At 47.4% G+C, this 23,336-nt stretch overlaps 1 long non-coding RNA gene across 1 annotated transcript; it reads left to right on the top strand.

Annotated features, from left to right (window-relative positions):
• Positions 1-348: 348 nt before the first annotated feature.
• LOC123404384 lies at positions 349-959 on the top strand. The gene is made up of 2 exons (XR_006611767.1): positions 349-471; positions 606-959. It is a non-coding gene; the product is annotated as an uncharacterized LOC123404384 (long non-coding RNA).
• Positions 960-23,336: the final 22,377 nt, after the last annotated feature.

Here is a 23,336-nt window from a genome sequence, read left to right as displayed (position 1 = left end):
CCAGTTCGGTATAGACAGCTTTGTTGTGTGTTACAATCAAAACATATCAGGTAATATATATATTTTGGACGTTATGTGTAATCAATCATAGTCAAAAACATGGACAGCAATTTAGGAAAAAAAGCTGGATGGCAGTTTACAAAACATTAAAATGTAGCTTGATTTAGCTCCGATATGTGTCTTAATTTGGCAAACTAATTACTTCTGGTATATCAATCATTAATAACCAATTAATAACAAGTTATCCAAACTATATACTTGTGTATGTATTTATCAGTTCCCAATTAAATTGTGCATACACTTAATTTCTCATGTATGTATAACTATTAGCAAACTGGGCATAGCTGCAAAAATAGCCAGAGCAAAATAATAGCCAGCTACTAGTGATGGGGCTGATGAAGAACACAAGGGCATTTTGCTTGCTAGCTCTTATTGTCATGTCCACCACTTCCTTGTCCTGCCATGCAGCAGGTATGTTGGAGCATAGATAAATATTTTCTCCTACATATTCATTAGTTTCTTTTGTTTGTGCGCCTCTTCTATTTTGTTTAAATCAAACATCACATTAGTTTTAAATTCGTCTGGATGTTGTGTCTAATCTGCAGGTACAATGGACCTTGGACCTATTCTTGGGTGTGTAAAGATGAAAAAAGCCTGCTCAGTTAATGGGTGCTTGCGGCAATGTGCCTCTCATGGTTGGGATACCCACAGATGCATTTGCACCGATGCTGACCATTGTTGTCACTACGTGGAGGCAATGGCACCAAATTGATAGTATCTTGCTGGAGGCCATGCCGATGGGATCGCGGTGGCGCTTGCTGGAGCCCATGCCCATGCAGATGGGATCGCGTGGTCGCTAAGGCCAAGTCGATGTTTCTTTTTTTTTTTTTTGAATAAAAGGGGTTTCCCCCCTGCTCCATTTTATTGAAGCAACGAACCCAACAGGTTTTACAGCGGAAGTAACATACCAGCACACACCAAAAGCAACCAACCAGGAAACTAACTCGGCGAATAATGAAAAAGTTTCCGACACAAGCACTAGCAGGACAAATTACACACAAGTCGATGTTTCTTTGTTCCCCACAAAGACAAAAGAATCATTTGTATTCCCCTTGTAATTATATGCAACTCTACTGCGAGTCTGCGACATACTAAAAACAGAAAATATATTGTCCTCCACTGTTCCTTCAAAAAAGAAAATAAGAAAATAGTAGATATCATGCCACAAGAAATATTAGAACATAATGACACGAATTCACATAAATCCTACAAAATTATATGTTTTTGTCTAGGGCACATCTAGGTGTGCTCAATTTATTGCACATCTAAGTGACTCAATCAAACTAAGAAGAAAAAAAGTTAAGATAAAAGAAAACGATTGTACGAATCTTAGCGTAAAATCAATGACATATAACTTAGATGTACAATACTTAGAGCATATATAGATGTGCTTTAGCAAAACTGAAATTATATCTCACTTACTTTAACTCAAAATATAGCGATCCATGTTTCAATTTTTTGTAGAATTATAATGCAAGTATACTGATCCTTCTTCGCGTCTTAAATATCTTGAGTTTCAGAACTATATTGAAACTGAAAATAAGGTTACTTACATGTAGTTAATATGTTTCTTTAATATTTAAAATTGGGCATTTAAATATATCTATTTAGATGTCCTAACATGTAAAATTTATATGATTTAAAGTAAGTATAGATATTTAATAACTTTATTAATCACATGTTTTAAATGGCTAGACAGTGCCACCCTCCGGGAATAATATCTAGCTTTGTATCGCAATGTTCGCAATAAAACGCAGGTGCTCAGTTCATTCCCACTGGCTGGATATTCATTCAAGCGGGATTTGATTGGCCCCGTTCCCAAGTCATGGTAAAATCTTCTATCCCGATCAGAGTTGATTAACTGATACAAGAATGAGATGTGTTTCTCATGACATCCAGGCCTTTCTCCGTTAACTCGCCCTGCAATGCACTCACGCATTGTGAGGTTTCAGTGACTAACAACAAGAAATTTGGGAGTCGAAGATTCTGTGGAAAGTTAAAATATTCATGTAGTATCTTCACAGGAAATTTGCGCTAACCAAAAACAATCTTGTCCGTTGCAACTGGCAAGGAAACAATAAGAGTAGCTTTTGTACTCATGTTGACACTTTCAAACACCTCTTTTTTCAGTGTTAGTTTGCAGTTCTATATAGTCAGTCATCCAAATAGCATCTAATTTGTCTCTGCCAACAAGAGTTGCCAATATGTTTAGTCACTGGATCGATGGTGTTCCAAATAGGTTTAAAACACCAATAAGGGTGGGAGTGTATGCCATTTTATGGTCGCTCTGGCTATGTCGAAATGATCTAGTCTTTAATATCAAAAAATATCTCCTTTATAGGTTATTCTCCGTTGTACCCACTTGCTTCATATGTGGTTTATTCTACATCAAACGCTATGTCAACCGCTGTTCAAGATGGTGCGTACGATGATTGGAGAAGATGGCTATGGATGTTTTTTACCCATCATGAGGGGTAACATTATCTTAAGCTCATTCCATCACCCTATTCGACATAGGCATCTTCAGCTATGGATGTCCTTGATGGGCGCACGGGAATGGACGCCGGAAAAAGTGGATCGAGAGGCTCCCAAGTCCTCAGAAAAAATTCAGGTGTTTGTGCCAACTTATCTCCAGAGTTTAGTTGGAAATTGCAACCCGTCTTGTATATATCATGATACCTCTTTCAACCTAGACTGCTTTGGTGTTGTACAACATCACTATTATATGCCTTACTCTCAAAGCTTAACTTTGCAAGTAATGCCCGCCAAAAAAAGGGGCAAGACACTTCAATAATACATCAGAGACAAGATAAATGCGCATCAAAATCATTAAGGACGGTCCACAAACTATATCAAAATACAAGAAAGGATCAAAACTTCACATTTGTTTTCAAAATTCAGAAGAAATACTAAATGCTCCCAACTAACCAAGGCCCTTTGCTAGCTTCCTTACAATCTATACATCTCTGTACCACCGCTCAGGTTCGCATCGCATAGGTGGAGGAGGCACCATGCTGTCCTCCCACAGCGCCGTCGCGACGAACTTGTCGGTATGCTCACCGTGCGGCCAGTTGAGTGAGTACACCGTGTGCATGGTTTGCTCGCTCGGATCATACAGCCCCACCTCGCTCCCTGTGTCCAGCAAGATCTGCCCACCCCCCATGGCGTCGACCTCTACTGGAACAATCAGTCCTGCCGCTGTCTTCGGGGAAAACCCCGGCCAACGCCAGAGCTCTATCACATGCTCCCTCGTCCATTCTTGCTCGCATCCCTCGTCATTGCATTTGTTGTCAACCAGCTCCGGCTTGTTGTTCTTGCTCCATATGGTCATGGTCTCCGTGTGAGCACACGGGTGGGCCACGCAGAGCCGCCCGGCAAGCTCCACCACGAGCATCCTGCAGCCGTCGTCGGCGTGTGGCACCGGCAACACCTCGAAAGACTCGGTGTGGATGTCGAGGGCCATGATCATGCCGTGGCAACTGTGACTGCTCTGGCTGTCTTGATCAGGTGGCGGATCGCCCATCCAGTACATCTTGCCGTCGACGTAGATCGGCGGCAAGTCGAGCCGCACATGGATCGGAAATGGTGATCGCACTATTCTACTCATGTCTTCCTTGAGCCGCCAGAGGTGGCATTCCATTGCCGCGCTAGATCCATGACCAGCATTGGCCAGAGTGACCAGAACATGCTCCTCCGTCACCTCGTCGTACCCCATGCCGGTCGTACTGCCGGAAGGGAAGTGCAAGGTTATCTCTTCGTCAATCACTGGGCTAAGCACGCGAAGAACATCTTTGTTGTTTTCGGACGATGTGGCGAGGAGTAGGCCATGACAGGGCTTGCAGCTCACTACCCTGCGCTCTAGCAGCTTGAGCGACGCGTGCCACAAAGACTCCATCCTCCTGTCCTCTGTTGTAGCGTCTGGGAAGAAGACGCGTAGGGGAGAGCTCCTTCTCGTCCTGGCATAGTGGTTGTGCAGCTTGACGAAGCGGTTAGACTCGATCATGGCGCGCCATGTCCGACAGACGAGCTTGAGCTTCGCAAGGATGGCCGCGGGCAGACGTTGTAAGGCTAAGCACAGGGCGCGCGTTGATGCCGACGAGAAGAGGATATCCTCGTGTGGCCGCCCCGTGGAGACCAGGCTCTCCTCGTACACCAGGGCTTTCGTGGTTGCATGCCCGTTCTCGCTTGGCTGGGCGATCAGGCACCCGTCGGCGAGGAGCTCTTCAATGGCGCCGGTGGTAGGGTTGTAAGCGCAGAGCTGGTGGACGGGCTTGGAGTCGTTTGCGGACTGGATACTCGGCCTGAATATTATGCGGTGACCACCATCGATGAATGCGAGCGGCCTGACATGGCACGCCATGAACCGCCTCACCTCTGGCGCCGCCGTGGCCAGGTCGATGCGGAAGCGCAGGTCCCATGCGTCGTCGTCGCGTAGTAGCCAGATGTTGTAGCACATCTGGTAGACGGAGGAGAAGAGGCATGCACGTCCCTCGAGCTCCGTGAGGCTGTAATCTCTATAGTGGGGCGCGTTGATCACCGCAAATTTCTCATCGGAGAGGGAGAAGGAGATGACATGCTTCTCCTTGAACGGCCCCTCCGCCTCAGACATCCAATAAAGGTGACCCTGCGCGCACACGCTCGCCTCGTACGAACTTATGTACCCAGCCTCCTCCGGCAGCTCGGCGTCTCCGGCCGCCGGTCGCCAGCAGAAGGCATCGTCGACCACGTAGACGTCGCAATCCGCATAGAGATACTCGTTGTCGTGGAAGACGCGGACCACCTTGAACCGGCCGCTCACCTCGTCGTAGCCGATCCCGAGGTTGTACCCGCTGGGCTGCGGCGGCAACGGCGGGCCCTCCGGGAGCGCCGTCATCTGGCCGGTGGACGGGTTGCAGACGTAGTAGACGGCGCCGTCGCCGGCCCTGGCGGGCGGATCTTCCTCCTCCATGACCACAAGGCCCCGGCAGGGACGGGTGCCGGTGTTGCGCATGGGGCGGCGCGGGAAGGCCATGAGAGTTGTGCCGCGGGGCTGGTCGGGCGACCAGGCGTGCACTTCGGTGACGCCCGCGGAGGGGACCGGGAGGACGAAGAGGCTAGGGCGGCGGTTGGCGGCGCGAAAGTGGCGATCGGTGAAGTCGTCCGAGGGGGCGAGCGCGGCGGCCCAGGCGCGTGAGAGGCAGCGGCACCTGCCGATGGACCTCGCCGGCAAGCGCATGAAGATATCCAGCAGGATATCGTGAGGGATCGCTGCACCACCTGCGCATGGCATTGGAATCACGTCCTCTTGCTCGCACGGATAAGCCATGACCGCCGGAGGAAAAAGGGTTACCGATCGAGAGGAGCAGGCGTAGTTCGGCCACCTTTGTTGGTTACCTATATATAGTACTCCGTAGGTTAACGTGATTGATGTTGTTTGCAGAGGAATTCGATCTGAAACCGTACGAGACTTCGAGGTGTTGGCGTGTCTCTAAGCAGATCAAGAAATCCGCGCGCTCGCATACGTACGTCCGTCTCGTGTCTAGTATGTGCACTCTCTCTTGTTTTTTTGTTCTCTCGATCTCTGGAATGGAAAATATATGTAGACCTAAGTTAACAAGCTCCATCATTGACCTCAACTTGCGACGACCTTTGAGCTACTCTTTTTTCTACACTTTTGCTTCGGTAGACACCCCCTTCATAAAATCGTATAAAAGAAAAAAAATGTATATCCACCTTGTATTGTACTCCCTCCGTTCCTAAATATAAGACCTTTTAGAGATTGTAGTATAAACTACATTCGGATGTACATAGACATATTTTAGAGTATAGATTCACTTATTTTGTTCCGTATGTAGTCTCCTAGTGAAATCCCTAAAATGTCTTATATTTTGGAACGGATGGAGTACACTATAGGCCGCCGACGTATCTTACATTGTATACGTCTCATATTATATACGTATGATGTCCTGTAGTGTATAAAACATGTTTGTTCACTGTGTGTTTCAACATGTCGGGTAGGAATTAAGCTGACGTCTGGACAAGGGGATTTGGGCGGACATGGTAACAATGGTCCCATGCACACGGGGTATCCTAGGGCATAATGAAAGCCGCGCAAGCCCGTCGTGGGCAGGACCGGTCCTGATATTTTAGGGCCTCGGTTTAAAAGATAAAATTGGCTCTCATATGTACAAATAAATATATACAAGTTCATAAGGTTGATTCCTTTTAATGATCTGTAAGTATCGTTTACTTCAAAGGCTCATGCTACTATTATTTGAAATAATTTATTTGATTAAATTATTTTTTAGGCTAATTAATATACGTATACTCATCTAGATGGCGCCCTAAGCAACGAGGGGCCTTGTGCGGCCGCACATGCCGCACATGCTCAGAGCCGTCCCTCGTCGTGGGGTGTCCATGACTTCCACTTACAGCCCAATCTGGATGTAATCTTTTTTCTTTGGTGTTCTTTGCACTATCTTGATAGGTAATATCTTGATAGGTAATGAATAGATTGAAAGTTTTCTTAAAAAAACACCATCTTGCCTTATAGATGATAAAGTAGATTGCTATTATGGTCGGGTTATTTTGTTAGTAAACGTTTGTGCCAGTGGGTCGGCCGAACCGTTAGGCCGGCCGCGCGACCCGCGCACACAGCTGATTAAGCATGTAACTTTTTCTCGTCTAAATTTGTTGCAATCAGTGTTCATATTTGCTACAAGCGTTTTTTATTTGTTACATTTGTCGAGTAAAAGAGTTGCATATACTTTGGTTACAACTCCAGTTCGTCGAATTTTTCCTTACAACCGGTGTTTTTTACTTTTGCTACAACCGTGTTAATTTTTGTTTGCAACCGTTCACTAAAAATGTTGCATACACGTTCGTCAGAGTTGCAACCCGAGTTCTTCGGATTGTTTTGCTACAACCCTTTTTTTGTTTTGCTACCACGCATCATTAGCTTCGTTTTTTTGCTACGATCAGGTAGATATTTTTTTTGCTACAACTATATTTTTTTGCAACCGTTAACGAAAATTGTTGCATCATAGACAAAATTTGTTACATCAAGAAAAAAAATATTGCATGAAGATCTAATGGCGTGACCCGCGTAGAGCTGACGGATCGGGCGGTCCACGCGCGGCGGCCGAACGATTCGGCCGGCGCGCCGGCGCAAAGCACTGCCCTATTTTGTTTCCATAGGTGTAATTGCATTGCTTGTGTACGAGCTGGGTTTGCATTGCATGACGTGGTCTAGTCTGTGTGTGCCATTTTCGGTGCTCTTGTTTTTTATGAACGATATGCGTCGGATCAATGATGATCACATCGACTGCCTCAACAACCACTGGATGGAGAGCATAAAAGTCATCCGATCTCCTATTCCGCTCATCTATACCTCGCCATGGGCCGGGCCTGAGCCAGGCCTAAAAAGGCCCATAGCAGAAAACCGAGGCCCGGCCCGCCCTATTATCGGGCCTACTTTTCAAGCCCAAATCAAACCTATATGTTAAAAAGCCCATCGGACCTTGGGCCACGGATCAGTCCTCTTCCTTAAAATCTTAATATACCAAGCCCAAGCCCAGACTGACCCTACTAGCGGGCTCAAAACTCATGCCCAAACCCGGCCCATGGGCAAGCCCCGCGGGTCTAGTCCCTAGATTTTCGTGCCGGGCAAGAGATGGCAGGTATATGCGCATCCCTTTGCAACAAGACTTTTGTTGTGCTCAGGTTCGAAGCCCTCTCCAACAACGGCCCTGTTGCATTTCGGTTCGACAGAGCGTGCGTGCATGTCCCTGATGATTAACTCGACAGTGGAACTAATTAATCACATGTCTACATACGTACTTTCCCATCTACTGGTGGGTGGTTAATTTGTGCACAAATCAAATTAATGATGCCTGAACTCGTGTTAATTTGTGAACAAGCCAACGGATGTGGGGCATTCCAAATCGGACACTTTCAAATACCTGAGAGATTGAGTATGGGAGAAGGTGACGGCATGGATGGAGAAGCTCTTATTCACTACTGCAGGTAAGGAAGTATTGATTAGCGGTTGCGCAGGCCTTACCAGTGTACTCCATGGCATGCTTCAGGCTACGGCCCTGTTTGGATACCAGAGTTAGAGTTAGATTGGGTTAGAGTTGAGCTATCTAACCCTCAAAAATCCAAACAGATAGGGTTAGATTAGGTTAGATGCATCTAACCCACCCAAAAACTCTAACCAATCCAAGAGGTGCTTTTCTGGGTTAGAGTTAGGTGGGGTCAAAAAAAAAAAGAAAAAAAATCACTTCTTACCGCATGCATCCGCACCGGATCCTCCCGTCGCCCTCGCTCCTCAACGTCCCAGCCGCCGGCCGCCGCGCCCTGCCGCGGCCCGCCCCGCCGCCGGCCCGCCCCGCCGCGCCCTGCCGCCGGCCGCCCCAGCCTCTGCCGCACGCCCAGCCCCGCCCTGCCGCGCCCTGCCGCACACCCAGCCCCGCCCTGCCGCGCCCTGCCGCACGCCCAGCCCCGCCCCGCCGCGCCCCGCCGCGCCCTGCCACCGGCCGCCCCGCCTCGCCCTTCCTGCCGCCGGCCCGCCCCGCCCCGCCCCGCCGCCGAACTGCCCCGTCCCGTCCCGCCGCGCCCTGCTGCCGGCCCGCCCCGCCCCGCCCCGCCGCCGACCTGCCCCGCCCAGCCCTGCCCCGCCACGCCCTGCCGCCGGCCGCCCCGCCCCGCCCTGTCCCGCCGCCGACCTGCCCGCCCCGCCCAAATCCGGCGGGGATCGGCCACACCAAATCATTTTTATACTTCATTTGTGAGCGAGAGCAGGCCACACAACGTTCGGCCACACCAAATCCGGCAGTGAATATGGACAAAAGTAACCAAATGATTGAGAAAGGACATTTATTGCCAATCTAACCCTCTCATCCAAACACCTTTTGGGTTAGAGTTAGTTTAGGGTTAGTTGAGGGTTAGAATCTAACTCTAACCTCTAACCCGGTTAGAGTATCCAAACAGGGCCTACAAAGAGGACTCCGCAAAAACATCACATCGATTATCCGTCAGTTTTGGTGGGGTAGCAAGAAAGTCAAAACATTGTTGGATAGCATGGGACATCATGACAAGGCCGAAGAACCTAGGAGGGCTCGGGTTCCGTGATATGGAGGTCTTCAATATTGCATTGCTGGCGCGTCAGGCGTGGAGGGTGTTGACCAACCCGGCAGGACTCTCTCAGTGCTAGTATTCTCAAAGCATCATATTTCCCCGACTCAACACTTCTTGAAGTAGAACTCGGAGGGCGACCGTCGCAAGTATGGAGGGTAGTGCTTGATGGCCGGGACATGCTTCGATAGGGGGCCACTCGGCGAATCGGAACGGTGGCACTACTAGCATCTGGAATCACAACTGGCTGCCCAGACCGGGGCTGTTGTCAGAATTGATCATCTCGGCAACGGCAACATGGAATGAGCAGCTGGTGCGCTCGGTTTTCCTACCCATTGATGCTGAACATATCTCATCTATACCATTATGCACGAGGAATGTGAGTGATTTCTGGGCTTGGAGCAGCGAAAAGCATGGAACTTTCTCTGTCAAATCTGCTTATCGGTTGATCATGCAAACAAAGATAACCAGAGAGAACTGGCTCAAAGGGAACGAGGAGCCCTCAGGGACCGATCAGGGTAGCAAGACATGGATGGCACTATGGAAAACAGACGTCCCATCGAAGGTAAAAGTTTTTATGTCGCGACTGGCCAGGAGCTCTCTCCCCACGGTGGAACTGTTTCAGCACAGAAACATGTCAACACGTCGCCGGTGCGCAGGTTATGTGGTGCTCGTGACTCGTGGAGACATGCGCTTGTCAACTGCTCTATGGCCAGAAGCACATGGGCTCTCTCAGATGCCGATCTGGTTGATCACATGACCCAACACGACGATGACAATGCACGGGATTGGATTTTCACCATGATGGAAGCACTGTCGAGGGAATCATTCATTAGGATGGCTATTACCCTTTGGGCGATTTGGTTTGCACGACAAAAGGCAATACACAAGGATATTTTTCAGAGTCCCATGACGACTCATATGTTCATCCAAGCTCAACTATGCCAGTTAGATACCCTGAAACCGAGGAGGTCAGCAGATCACGTTAGGGGGGAAAGGCCTACGCGTTGGCTCCCACCTGTGGATGACTGCGCAAAGATGAGTGCTGATGCAACATTATTGAGATCAGCAAGAGTTGGCTGGGTTGCAGCGGTTTGCAGAGACAAGAATGGTATGTTTCTTGGGGCGTCGGCCTTGGTTGTACGAGGTATACAGGACCCAACTACTATGGAGGCTATGGAGGTCAGAGAAGATATGGCGTTGGCGGAAGATTTAAATGTGCAATCCATTCATGTGGCATCTGACTGCAAAGTTGTTATTGAAGACATTAAGAAGGACTATCGCAAAAAAAAAGACATCAAGAAGGACAGGACACCCAGCTATGGAGCCATATTACATGAAATCATAGATCATTCTTACAGTTTCACTACTTGTAATTTCTTTCACGAATTTAGAAGCTCAAAATTCGAAGCTCACAATCTAGCAAAGAACGCTTTACAGCTAGGGCTCGGCTGCTATGTCTGGTTAGGCAACCTAGCGGACTACCTTTCGTTCCTGTACACATTATGACATTTTAATAAAGCATCACGAGAATGTCTCAAAAATAAATAAATAACAATTCTAAAATCATTGGCGTGGGTCTCAGTTTACCGTAAAACTAAGATACATATTTACACCGGAGGACTGGTGGTGGACAAGAATTCTGGATAGACAAGCGGAACACATTGTCAAAGCACATGCTAGAGCCATTAATTAAGCAGCAGGAGCAAACCCAGAACGGATAATTGAATATTTTTAACATATCAGGGACACAATATCCTGCAAGGGTATGTCGAGGATACATCAAGATGTGACATAATTATTGCACATCTATCTAAATGACTAAATCAAGTCTAAAAAGAAAACAAAAAAAAATATCGATACAAATCTTTACGTAAGTTCAATGACATAGGACTTAGATATGCAATACTTATTCACATCTAAATGTGTTTTAACAAAACCGATCCTTGCAAATAGTTGGCCTGTGTTTTATATATATACCTCAAGATAAAACGTCAAATTGTACACTGCATCTATCTGTACACTCTTTATGGTATGAACTTACCTTAATTAATACCTTGTGAATAAGGAATAAATAAAAAAATGATACCCTAGACCACTCTTGGTGAGCTAGAAATCAGGAGGGAGAACCCACATGCCACATGTATAAGGTCCTACTGATTTGATCCCGTGTGTGGCCTTGTCACTGCTTTGGTCTCGCATAGGATATACACAATCACCATGGCCGTCCAAACTCGTCAAGTAGGTGACATCGTCGGCGTAGATGGCACTTGTCTGCACCCGGCCGCACCCAGCCGCCGGCACACACAACGCCTTGTTCGACATTCTCCCAAAAAACAAGGCGCAATCTCCCAAGGTTGTTACCTCCTCCCACTCCCACTTGAGAGTGTTCTCTTTCGTCGACTTGTCAACAAGCACAGAAACATGGAAGAAGAAGCGCTTGCGGTAGGTGTTGCCTACAAAACGTCGTTTCACCACCATAGCCAGTTTGCCATGCAGCTCAACAATGTTAGTTCCCCACCTGAAAGGTCGGCTACCAATTTGCATATGCAGCTCCACAGTTACCACCGGCCGACCGTCTTTGTTTGTACCTATTTTGAATTTGATCAGGTCATCCACGTCCGTTAGGGCATATGGTTTTCCATTGTAGAATGCAATGTCCATAAGCTGTGGCCCATTAAATATTTTGGCAGTCCATCTTTTGGCCGGACAAGCAATCCTGCACAGGGCGACACTGCTTCGGATGGTGGGGGATTCGGAGAATATAACCTTCCTGTACGCGTAGAATGTGGTCATCTCCTTTGCGTGGAGAGGCACCTCGCGCGACGCCGGAGAAGAGGTTCACGATCGCAAGATTTTTGTCATGGCCAAGCGCGGCGACCCAACGGAGCTTGCAACACGGTCATTGGGGAAGGTAGCAGCAATGGCTGGAGCATTGTTCGGTGAGGAACAACAGGCAAGAGGATTTGACGATTTGCACAGGAAGAAGGAGGCCGTGGATGAGGTCTTGCGTGAAGATAACGTTATGAGGTGAGAAAGTGGTGGGTAGGCTGCACAGGAGACACGTGTCAAACTAGCGTGGCGGTTGGTGGAGTGAAAAATCAGCCGGTTGAAACAGATCGTTTTCCATACAAAAATGCTAAACTACATATAAAGACTTACAAAGGGTTACACCCTACCATCATCTTGAGGTGTAGCACCATCGGATCCGGGCCGTTCCCTGGAATTATCTTGCATATAACTGTCCGCAACTCCGTCTTTGGCTATGAATTCCCAAACCTTAGGTATGAAATCGGACTCCTGCACAAAATTTTCTGGCTCCGGACGGAAAGTAAATGCATAACCTTTCAGCTTCCAAATACAGTCCGTTCAAATGTACGGACCTGCCTCATTGAACTTATTGAAGCAATCTTCAGCTGCCATCCCAACTACGATAGGTACCACACCTCTATGCCGGAGGGCTAAAAGGTCTACATCAATCGTCGATCCGATCAGAGACCCTATAGCCCAAATGCCCAGAAAGTGTCTCATAGCGTGTGGAACCCCCGTGACGTGTACCCAAGTTTGATATAGCTCCATCTTAGGTGTGATCTCCTCTAGCTTCCACTGACTAAAAGCAAGTCTTGTGTCCTGTGCCGGGATGCCCCAATCAATGCCATCAAATCTCGATAGCGCCTTCATTGTAGGAAAAGTGATCGTGAAAGCATTCTCCCCTTTAGGGACAGCCTCCTAGACCTAAGACGGGACCGGACACATACGTGCTACCTGGTCTTGCACCTGTTTAGCTGTTGCAGCCACACCAGTAATCTTCACCTGTGCAATGGGGCCTGAGCTTGGAGCGAGCTTAGCATGATGGACATTGTCTGGAAACTGGGCGAACATAGTGTCCTTGGTATTCATACCGGCCACAAATACCCAAGGTTTCGGGAGCTTGAGAGTTGGGTGTTGAAATTAGAGATGGGCCTTAGGCCCATAAAACAAATTTTAGAAAAATCTCCAATGGCCCATGTAGGTGGTGGCATGACAAGGTGGTGGAAAGTTTAGTCCCACCCCGCTAGTGGAGGAGGAGTTGGACCCTTTTATAAGGGTCTCTCTTCCACATGCTATTGAAGAGTGAGAAGAGAAGGTGCCCTCGCGCACTCCTCCTCCGCCGCTCGCCTCGCCTCGCCTCGGGTTGCGGGAATGAGCCGAGCCGAGCTCATATCTACGTGCTTATTTTTGCCGGTCAGGAACGTAGAATACGTAACGGCGTGGCTGTTACCGACTTGGACGTGGGTTTGGCCCACGTCTCTCCACCCAGCCGCCTTTATAAGCAGGCCATCGCCTACCCTAGCCGTCACGAGAATCAGATCACATCTGCCTCACGCGTTCGTTCCTTGACTCCTGCTGCCGCCGACGACTCCATCCCGTTTACCGCGTACACGGTCGACGGGAGAGCAGGCCTCCGAAACCTCGCCTCTCCGGTTCGTGTACGGGAGAGGGGCGATTAGGTTTTTGGGGAGCGATCACGCGACTGCTCGCCTCCGTCCGTCTGCTTCGTCTACGTCCGCGTCGCCCTCGTCATCGCCATGTCTTCACCAAGCGAAGCTGACCGTCTCGTCCGCGAGAAGGCCGAAGCCGAGAAGAAGGCGGCAGAGGATACTTCCGTCGCCGCCGCTGCTGCTACGGCCAACTGGTCGATCGGAGGGTATGATGTGTTTGTCTCTCTCCTGTTTCTGTCTGCACTAGTAGTATTGCCTATATGCGTAGATGTTTCTGCTATATGCGTAGTACTTGCTAGTATACTCCGTGATCAGTATGTCATGAACCTAGTCAATGCCATGTTAGTAATTATTTCGTGGATTAATCTACTCGGAAAATTGCCTATTTCCTTAACAATCCAAAAACCTAATGTCTGTAGGAATTTTTCGAGTAATGGTTTTGCTGCTGCACTGAAACCGGATAAGTTTACCGGTACTTTTTTTCAAGTGTTGGCAAACGATAACCACCTTATGGCTCACAGCTATGAACGTGTTCTGGATAGCCGGTGTCACTCCTACGGAAACTATCACTCCTGAACAGGAGAAGATGTTTAAGGAGGCCACCGTCCTATTCCTTGGAGCAGTCATTAGCGTGATCGGAGATAAGCTGGTTGATGCATATTTACATATGCATGTTGCCAAGGACTTGTGGGAGGGCTCGAATCTAAATTCGGGGCCACCGATGCTGGGAGTGAGATGTATGTTATGGAGCAGTTCCACGATTACAAGATGGTTGACAACCGTTCTGTATTGGAACAAGCTCATGAGATAATATGCATAGCTAAGGAACTTGAGGTTCTTAAGTGCAATTTGCCGGGCAAGTTTGTCGCGGGCTGTATAATTGCTAAGCTCCCTAATTCCTGGAGGAACTTTGCTACTACTCTGAAACATCAGAGGCGTGAGTTCTCAGTAGAGGACATCATCGGCCATCTGAGTGTTGAGCAGAACTCGAGAGCAAAGGACTCCAATGGAAAAGCGGTGGAAAGCTCTTCTGCTGCCAATATGGTACATCAGAGGAACTTCAATTCTCACAAGCCCAAGGGAAAGAATTCTGTCCAACAGAATACCGACTTCAAGAAGAAGGGAAAGAAGCCCTTCAAGAAGAATAAGAAGGGAGATGGCTGCTATACTTGTGGTTCAGAGGAACATTGGGCGAACAAATGCCCAAACAAGTACAAGAAGCCGACAAAGGACTCCAAGTCTGCCAATATGATTGTGGGCAACAATGAAAGTGGTGCATCTGGGTACGGTAATTTACTTACTGTATTTACAGTTTGTCAGTCCACCGATTGGTGGGTGGACACGGGTGCAAATATTCATGTGTGTGCTGACTTATCATTGTTCTCTTCTTATCAGGCCACCGGTCGCGAGTCCGTATTGATGGGGAATGGCACGAGTGCTTCTGTTCTAAGTGCCATTCGTGTGTGCAAGCAAAGCAACCTTGCAAGCCTCACAAGGCTGAAGAGGAGAGACACTTGGCACCATTAGAACTCATACATTCTGATCTTTGTGAGATGAATGGTGTGTTGACTAAAGGTGGAGAGAAATACTTCATGACATTGATAGATGATTCCACTAGATTTTGCAATGTGTATCTGTTAAATACTAAAGATGAGGCTCTACACTACTTTAAAATCTATAAGGAAGAAGTTGAGAATCAACTTGAAAAGAAAATTAAACGAGTCCATTGTTGGGGAACGTCGCATGGGAAACAAAAATTTTCCTACGCGCACGAAGACCTATCATGGTGATGTCCATCTACGAGAGGTGATGAGTGATCTACGTACCCTTGTAGATCGTACAGCAGAAGCGTTAGGGAACGCGGTTGATGTAGTGGAACGTCCTCACGTCCCTCGATCCGCCCCGCGAACAATCCCGCGATCAGTCTCACGATCTAGTACCGAACGGACGGCACCTCCGCGTTCAGCACACGTACAGCTCGACGATGATCTCGGCCTTCTTGATCCAGCAAGAGAGATGGAGAGGTAGAAGAGTTCTCCGGCAGCATGACGGCGCTCCGGAGGTTGGTGATGATCTTGTCTCAGCAGGGCTCCGCCCGAGCTCCGCAGAAACGCGATCTAGAGGAAAAACTATGGAGATATGTGGTCGGGCAGCCGTGAGAAAGTTGTCTCAAATCTGCCCTAAAAGCCCCATATATATAGGAGGAGGGAGGGGGACCTTGCCTTGGGGTCCAAGGGACTCCCAAGGGGTCGGCCGAGCCAAGGGGGGGAGGACTCCCCCCCCAAACCGAGTTGGACTTGGTTTGGTGGGAGGAGTCCCCCTCACTTCCCACTTCTTCCCTCTTTTTTTTTCTTTTCCTTTGATTTTCTTATCTTGGCGCATAGGCTCCCTTGGGGCTGTCCCACCAGCCCACTAAGGGCTGGTGTGTCCCCCAAAAGCCTATGGGCTTCCCCGGAGTGGGTTGCCCCCCTCCGGTGAACTCCCGGAACCCATTCGTCATTCCCGGTACATTCCCGGTAACTCCGAAAACCTTCCGGTAATCAAATGAGGTCATCCTATATATCAATCTTCGTTTCCGGACCATTCCGGAAACCCTCGTGACGTCCGTGATCTCATCCGGGACTCCGAACAACATTCGGTAACCAACCATATAACTCAAATACGCATAAAACAACGTCGAACCTTAAGTGTGCAGACCCTGCGGGTTCGAGAACTATGTAGACATGACCCGAGAGACTCCTCGGTCAATATCCAATAGCGGGACCTGGATGCCCATATTGGATCCTACATATTCTACGAAGATCTCATCGTTTGAACCTCAGTGCCAAGGATTCGTATAATCCCGTATGTCATTCCCTTTGTCCTTCGGTATGTTACTTGCCCGAGATTCGATCGTCAGTATCCGCATACCTATTTCAATCTCGTTTACCGGCAAGTCTCTTTACTCGTTCCGTAATACAAGATCCCGCAACTTACACTAAGTTACATTGCTTGCAAGGCTTGTGTGTGATGTTGTATTACCGAGTGGGCCCCGAGATACCTCTCCGTCACACGGAGTGACAAATCCCAGTCTTGATCCATACTAACTCAAACAACACCTTCGGAGATACCTGTAGAGCATCTTTATAGTCACCTAGTTACGTTGCGACGTTTGATACACACAAAGCATTCCTCCGGTGTCAGTGAGTTATATGATCTCATGATCATAGAAATAAATACTTGACACGCAGAAAACAGTAGCAACAAAATGACACGATCAACATGCTACGTCTATTAGTTTGGGTCTAGTCCATCACGTGATTCTCCCAATGACGTGATCCAGTTATCAAGCAACAACACCTTGTTCATAATCAGAAGACACTGACTATCATCGATCAACTGGCTAGCCAACTAGAGGCATGCTAGGGACGGTGTTTTGTCTATGTATCCACACATGTAAATGAGTCTTCATTCAATATAATTATAGCATGGATAATAAACTATTATCTTGATACAGGAATTATAATAATAACTATACATTTATTATTGCCTCTAGGGCATAATTCCAACAGTCTCCCACTTGCACTAGAGTCAATAATCTAGCCCTCACATCACCATGTGATTTACATTGTAATAAATCTAACACCCATACAGTTCTGGTGTCGATCATGTTTTGGCCGTGGAAGAGGTTTAGTCAGCGGGTCTGCTACATTCAGATCCATGTGCACTTTGCATATATTCACGTCCTCCTCCTCGACGTAGTCGCGGATGAGGTTGAAGCGTCGTTTGATGTGTCTGGTCTTCTTGTGAAACCTTGGTTCCTTTGCTAAGGCAATGGCACCAGTGTTGTCACAGAACAAGGTTATTGGATCCAGTGCACTTGGCACCACTCCAAGATCCGTCATGAACTGCTTCATCCAGACACCCTCCTTAGCCGCCTCCGAGGCAGCCATGTACTCCGCTTCACATGTAGAATCTACTACGACGCTTTGCTTGGAACTGCACCAGCTTACTGCACCCCCATTAAGAATAAATACGTATCCGGTTTGCGACTTAGAGTCGTCCGGATCTGTGTCAAAGCTTGCATCGACGTAACCTTTTACGGCGAGCTCTTCGTCACCTCCATACACGAGAAACATCTCCTTAGTCCTTTTCAGGTACTTCAGGATATTCTTGACCGCTGTCCAGTGATCCACTCCTGGATTACTCTGGAACCTACCTGCCATACTTATGGCCAGGCTAACATCCGGTCTAGTGCACAACATCGCATACATGATAGAACCTATGGCTGAAGCATAGGGGACGGAGCGCATATGCTCTCTATCTTCATCAGTTGCTGGGCACTGAGTCTTACTCAATCTCGTACCTTGTAACACTGGCAAGAACCCTTTCTTGGACTGTTCCATTTTGAACCTTTTTCAAAACTTTATCAAGGTATGTGCTTTGTGAAAGTCCTATCACGCGTTTTGATCTATCCCTATAGATCTTAATGCCTAGAATGTAAGCAGCTTCTCCTAGGTCCTTCATAGAGAAACTTTTATTCAAGTAACCTTTTATGCTCTCTAAAAGCTCTACGTTGTTTCCAATCAGTAATATGTCATCCACATATAATATTAGAAACGCCACAGAGCTCCCACTCACTTTCTTGTAAATACAAGATTCTCCAACCACTTGTATAAACCCAAATGCTTTGATCACCTCATCAAAGCGTTTGTTCCAACTCCGAGATGCTTGCACCAGTCCATAAATGGATCTCTGGAGCTTGCACACTTTGTCAGCATTTTTAGGATCGACAAAACCTTCGGGTTGCATCATATACAACTCTTCCTTAAGGAAACCGTTAAGGAACGCCGTTTTGACATCCATCTGCCAGATTTCATAATCGAAAAATGCAGCTATTGCTAACATGATTCTGACGGACTTAAGCATCGCTACGGGTGAGAAAGTCTCATCGTAGTCAACTCCTGGAACTTGTGAAAAACCATTTGCCACAAGTCGAGCTTTATAAACGGTCACATTACCGTCAGCGTCCGTCTTCTTCTTAAAAATCCATTTGTTCTGAATAGCCTTGCGGCCCTCAGGCAGTATCTCCAAAGTCCACACTTTGTTCTCATACATGGATCCTATCTCGGATTTCATGGCTTCTAGCCATTTGTTGGAATCTGGGCCCACCATTGCTTCCTCATAATTTGCAGGTTCATTGTTGTCTAACAACATGATTGACAAGACGGGATTACCGTACCACTCTGGAGCAGCGCGTGATCTCGTCGACCTGCGTGGTTCAACAGAAACTTGAACTGGAGTTTCATGATCATCATCATTAACTTCCTCCTCAACTGGCGTCGCAACGACAGAGGTTTCCCCTTGCCCTGCGCCACCATCCAGAGGGATGAGAGGTTCGACAACCTCGTCAAGTTCTATCTTCCTCCCACTCAATTCTCCCGAGAGAAACTCCTTCTCGAGAAAAGTTCCGTTTTTAGCAACAAACACTTTGCCCTCGGATTTGAGATAGAAGGTGTACCCAACTGTCTCTTTTGGGTAACCTATGAAGACGCATTTTTCCGCTTTGGGTTCCAGCTTTTCAGGCTGAAGCTTTTTGCCATAAGCATCACATCCCCAAACTTTAAGAAACGACAACTTTGGCCTTTTGCCACACCACAGTTCGTATGGGGTCGTCTCAACGGATTTTGATGGTGCCCTATTTAAAGTGAATGCAGCTGTTTCTAATGCATAACCCCAAAATGATAACGGCAAATCAGTAAGAGACATCATAGATCGCACCATTTCTAATAAAGTACGATTACGACGTTCGGACACACCATTACGCTGTGGTGTTCCAGGAGGTGTTAACTACGAAACAATTCCACATTGTCTTAAGTGAGCACCAAACTCGAAACTCAGATATTCACCCCCACGATCAGACCGTAGGAAGTTGATCTTCTTGTTACGATGATTTTTCACTTCACTCTGAAATTGCTTGAACTTTTCAAATGTTTCAGACTTGTGCTTCATCAAGTAGACATAACCATATCTACTTAAATCGTCAGTGAAGGTGAGGAAATAACGATATCCGCCGCGTGCCTCTACGCTCATTGGACCACACACATCGGTATGTATGATTTCCAACAAGTCACTCGCACGTTCCATTGTTCCGGAGAACGGAGTTTTAGTCATCTTGCCCATGAGGCATGGTTCGCACGTGTCAAGTGAATCGAAGTCAAGTGACTCCAAAAGTCCATCAGCATGGAGTTTCTTCATGCGCTTTACACCAATATGACCTAAACGGCAGTGCCACAAAAATATGGTGCTATCATTGTTTACTCTAACTCTTTTGGTCTCAATGTTATGTATATGCGTATTGCTATCAAGATTCAATATGAACAATCCTCTCACATTCGGTGCATGACCATAAAAGATGTTACTCATAGAAATAGAACAACCATTATTCTCAGACTTAAAAGAGTAACCGTCTCGCAATAAATAAGATCCAGATATAATGTTCATGCTCAACGCAGGCACTAAGTAACAATGATTTAAGTTCATCACTAATCCTGATGGTAGCTGAAGTGACACTGTGCCGACGGCGATTGCATCAACCTTGGAACCATTTCCTACGCGCATCGTCACTTCGTCTTTCGCCAGCCTTCGCCTATTCCGCAGTTCCTGCTTCGAGTTGCAAATATGAGCAACAGAACCGGTATCAAATACCCAGGCACTACTACGAGAGCTAGTTAAGTACACGTCAATAACATGTATATCAAATATACCTGATTTTTCTTTGCCCGCCTTCTTATCTGCCAGATACTTGGGGCAATTGCGCTTCCAGTGACCCATACCCTTGCAATAGAAGCACTCTGTTTCAGGCTTAGGTCCAGCCTTGGGTTTCTTCGGCGGATTGGCAACAGGCTTGCCGCTCTTCTTCGAATTGCCCTTCTTGCCTTTGCCGTTTCTCTTGAAACCAGTGGTCTTGCTTACCATCAACACTTGATGCTCTTTACGGAGTTCAGACTCTGCGACTTTCAGCATCACAAACAACTCGCCGGGAGACTTGTTCATCCCTTGCATGTTGTAGTTCAACACAAAGCCTTTATAGCTTGGCGGCAGTGATTGAAGGATTCTGTCAGTGATAGATTCTTGCGGGAGTTCAATCCCCAGTTCAGCTAGACGGTTTGAGTACCCAGACATTTTGAGCACATGTTCACTGACAGACGAGTTTTCCTCCATCTTGCAAGTATAGAATTTATCGGAGGTCTCATACCTCTCGATCCGGGCGTTCTTCTGAAAGATAAACTTCAACTCCTGGAACATCTCAAATGCTCCATGACGCTCAAAGCGACGTTGAAGTCCCGGTTCTAAGCCATACAAGACTGCACATTGAACTATTGAGTAGTCCTCCTTACGTGCTAACCAAGCGTTCTTAACATCCTGATCAGCCGTAGCGGGTGGTTCATCTCCTAGCGCAGCATTAAGGACATAGTCCTTCTTCCCAGCTTGTAAGATTAGCTTAAGATTACGAGCCCAGTCTACAAAGTTGCTTCCATCATCTTTCAACTTAGCTTTCTCTAGGAACGTATTAAAATTCAGGATGACACTTGCGTGAGCCATGATCTACAACACAAATATATACAAAGTGGACTTAGACTATGTTCAAGATAATTAGAGTTCAACTTAATCAAATTATATGCTAAACTCCCACTCAAAAAGTACATCTCTCTAGTCATTTGAGTGGTTCATGATCCACTTACGCTATCCCAAGTCCGATCATCACGTGAGTTGAGTATAGTTTCAGTGGTAAGCATCCCTATGCTAATCATATCAACTATATGATTCATGATCGACCTTTCGGTCTCATGTGTTCCGAGGCCATGTCTGCACATGCTAGGCTCGTCAAGCTTAACCCGAGTGTTCCGCGTGCGCAACTGTTTTGCACCCGTTGTATGTGAACGTTGAGTCTATCACACCCGATCATCACGTGGTGTCTCGAAACGACGAACTGTAGCAACGGTGCACAGTCGGGGAGAACACAATTTTGTCTCAAAATTTTAGTGAGAGATCACCTCATAATGCTACCGTCGTTCTAAGCAAAATAAGGTGCATAAAAGGATTAACATCACATGCAATTCATAAGTGACATGATATGGCCATCATCACGTGCTTCTTGATCTCCAGCACCAAAGCACCGGCACGATCTTCTTGTCACCGGCGCCACACCATGATCATCCATCAACGTGTTGCCATCGGGGTTGTCGTGCTACTTATGCTATTACTACCAAAGCTACATCCTACCAAAATAGTAAACGCATCTGCAAGCACATATGTTAGTATAAAGACAACCCTATGGCTCCTGCCGGTTGCCGTACCATCGACGTGCAAGTCGATATTTCTATTACAATATGATCATCTCATACATCCAATATATCACATCACATCGTTGGCCATATCACATCACAATCATACCCTGCAAAAACAAGTTAGACGTCCTCTAATTTTGTTGTTGCATGTTTTACGTGGTGACCAAGGGTATCTAATAGGACCGCATCTTACTTACGCAAACACCACAACGGAGATATATGAGTTGCTATTTAACCTCATCCAAATCCGATTCAACTAAAGTTGGAGAAACCGTCACTTGCCAGTCATCTTTGAGCAAAGGGGGCGCTCGTAACGATGAAACCAGTCTCTCGTAAGCGTACGAGTAATGTCGGTCCAAGCCGCTTCAATCCAACAATACCGCGGAATCAAGAAAAGACTAAGGAGGGCAGCAAAACGCACATCACCGCCCACAAAAACTTTTGTGTTCTACTCGATAAGACATCTACGCATGAACCTAGCTCATGATGCCACTGTTGGGGAACGTCGCATGGGAAACAAAAATTTTCCTACGCGCACGAAGACCTATCATGGTGATGTCCATCTACGAGAGGGGATGAGTGATCTACGTACCCTTGTAGATCGTACAGCAGAAGCGTTAGGGAACGCGGTTGATGTAGTGGAACGTCCTCACGTCCCTCGATCTGCCCCGCGAACAATCCCGCGATCAGTCTCACGATCTAGTACCGAACGGACGGCACCTCCGCGTTCAGCACACATACAGCTCGACGATGATCTCGGCCTTCTTGATCCAGCAAGAGAGACGGAGAGGTAGAAGAGTTCTCCGGCAGCGTGACGGCGCTCCGGAGGTTGGTGATGATCTTGTCTCAGCAGGGCTCCGCCCGAGCTCCGTAGAAACGCGATCTAGAGGAAAAACTATGGAGATATGTGGTCGGGCAGCCGTGAGAAAGTTGTCTCAAATCTGCCCTAAAAGCCCCATATATATAGGAGGAGGGAGGGGGACCTTGCCTTGGGGTCCAAGGGACTCCCAAGGGGTCGGCCGAGCCAAGGGGGGGAGGACTCCCCCCCCAAACCGAGTTGGACTTGGTTTGGTGGGAGGAGTCCCCCTCACTTCCCACTTCTTCCCTCTTTTTTTTTCTTTTCCTTTGATTTTCTTATCTTGGCGCATAGGCTCCCTTGGGGCTGTCCCACCAGCCCACTAAGGGCTGGTGTGTCCCCCAAAAGCCTATGGGCTTCCCCGGAGTGGGTTGCCCCCCTCCGGTGAACTCCCGGAACCCATTCGTCATTCCCGGTACATTCCCGGTAACTCCGAAAACCTTCCGGTAATCAAATGAGGTCATCCTATATATCAATCTTCGTTTCCGGACCATT

The sequence above is a fragment of the Hordeum vulgare genome, chromosome 6H, assembly GCF_904849725.1.
Source record: "Hordeum vulgare subsp. vulgare chromosome 6H, MorexV3_pseudomolecules_assembly, whole genome shotgun sequence".
Taxonomy (NCBI): domain Eukaryota; kingdom Viridiplantae; phylum Streptophyta; class Magnoliopsida; order Poales; family Poaceae; genus Hordeum; species Hordeum vulgare.
This window is presented reverse-complemented; position numbering and strand designations above follow the sequence as displayed.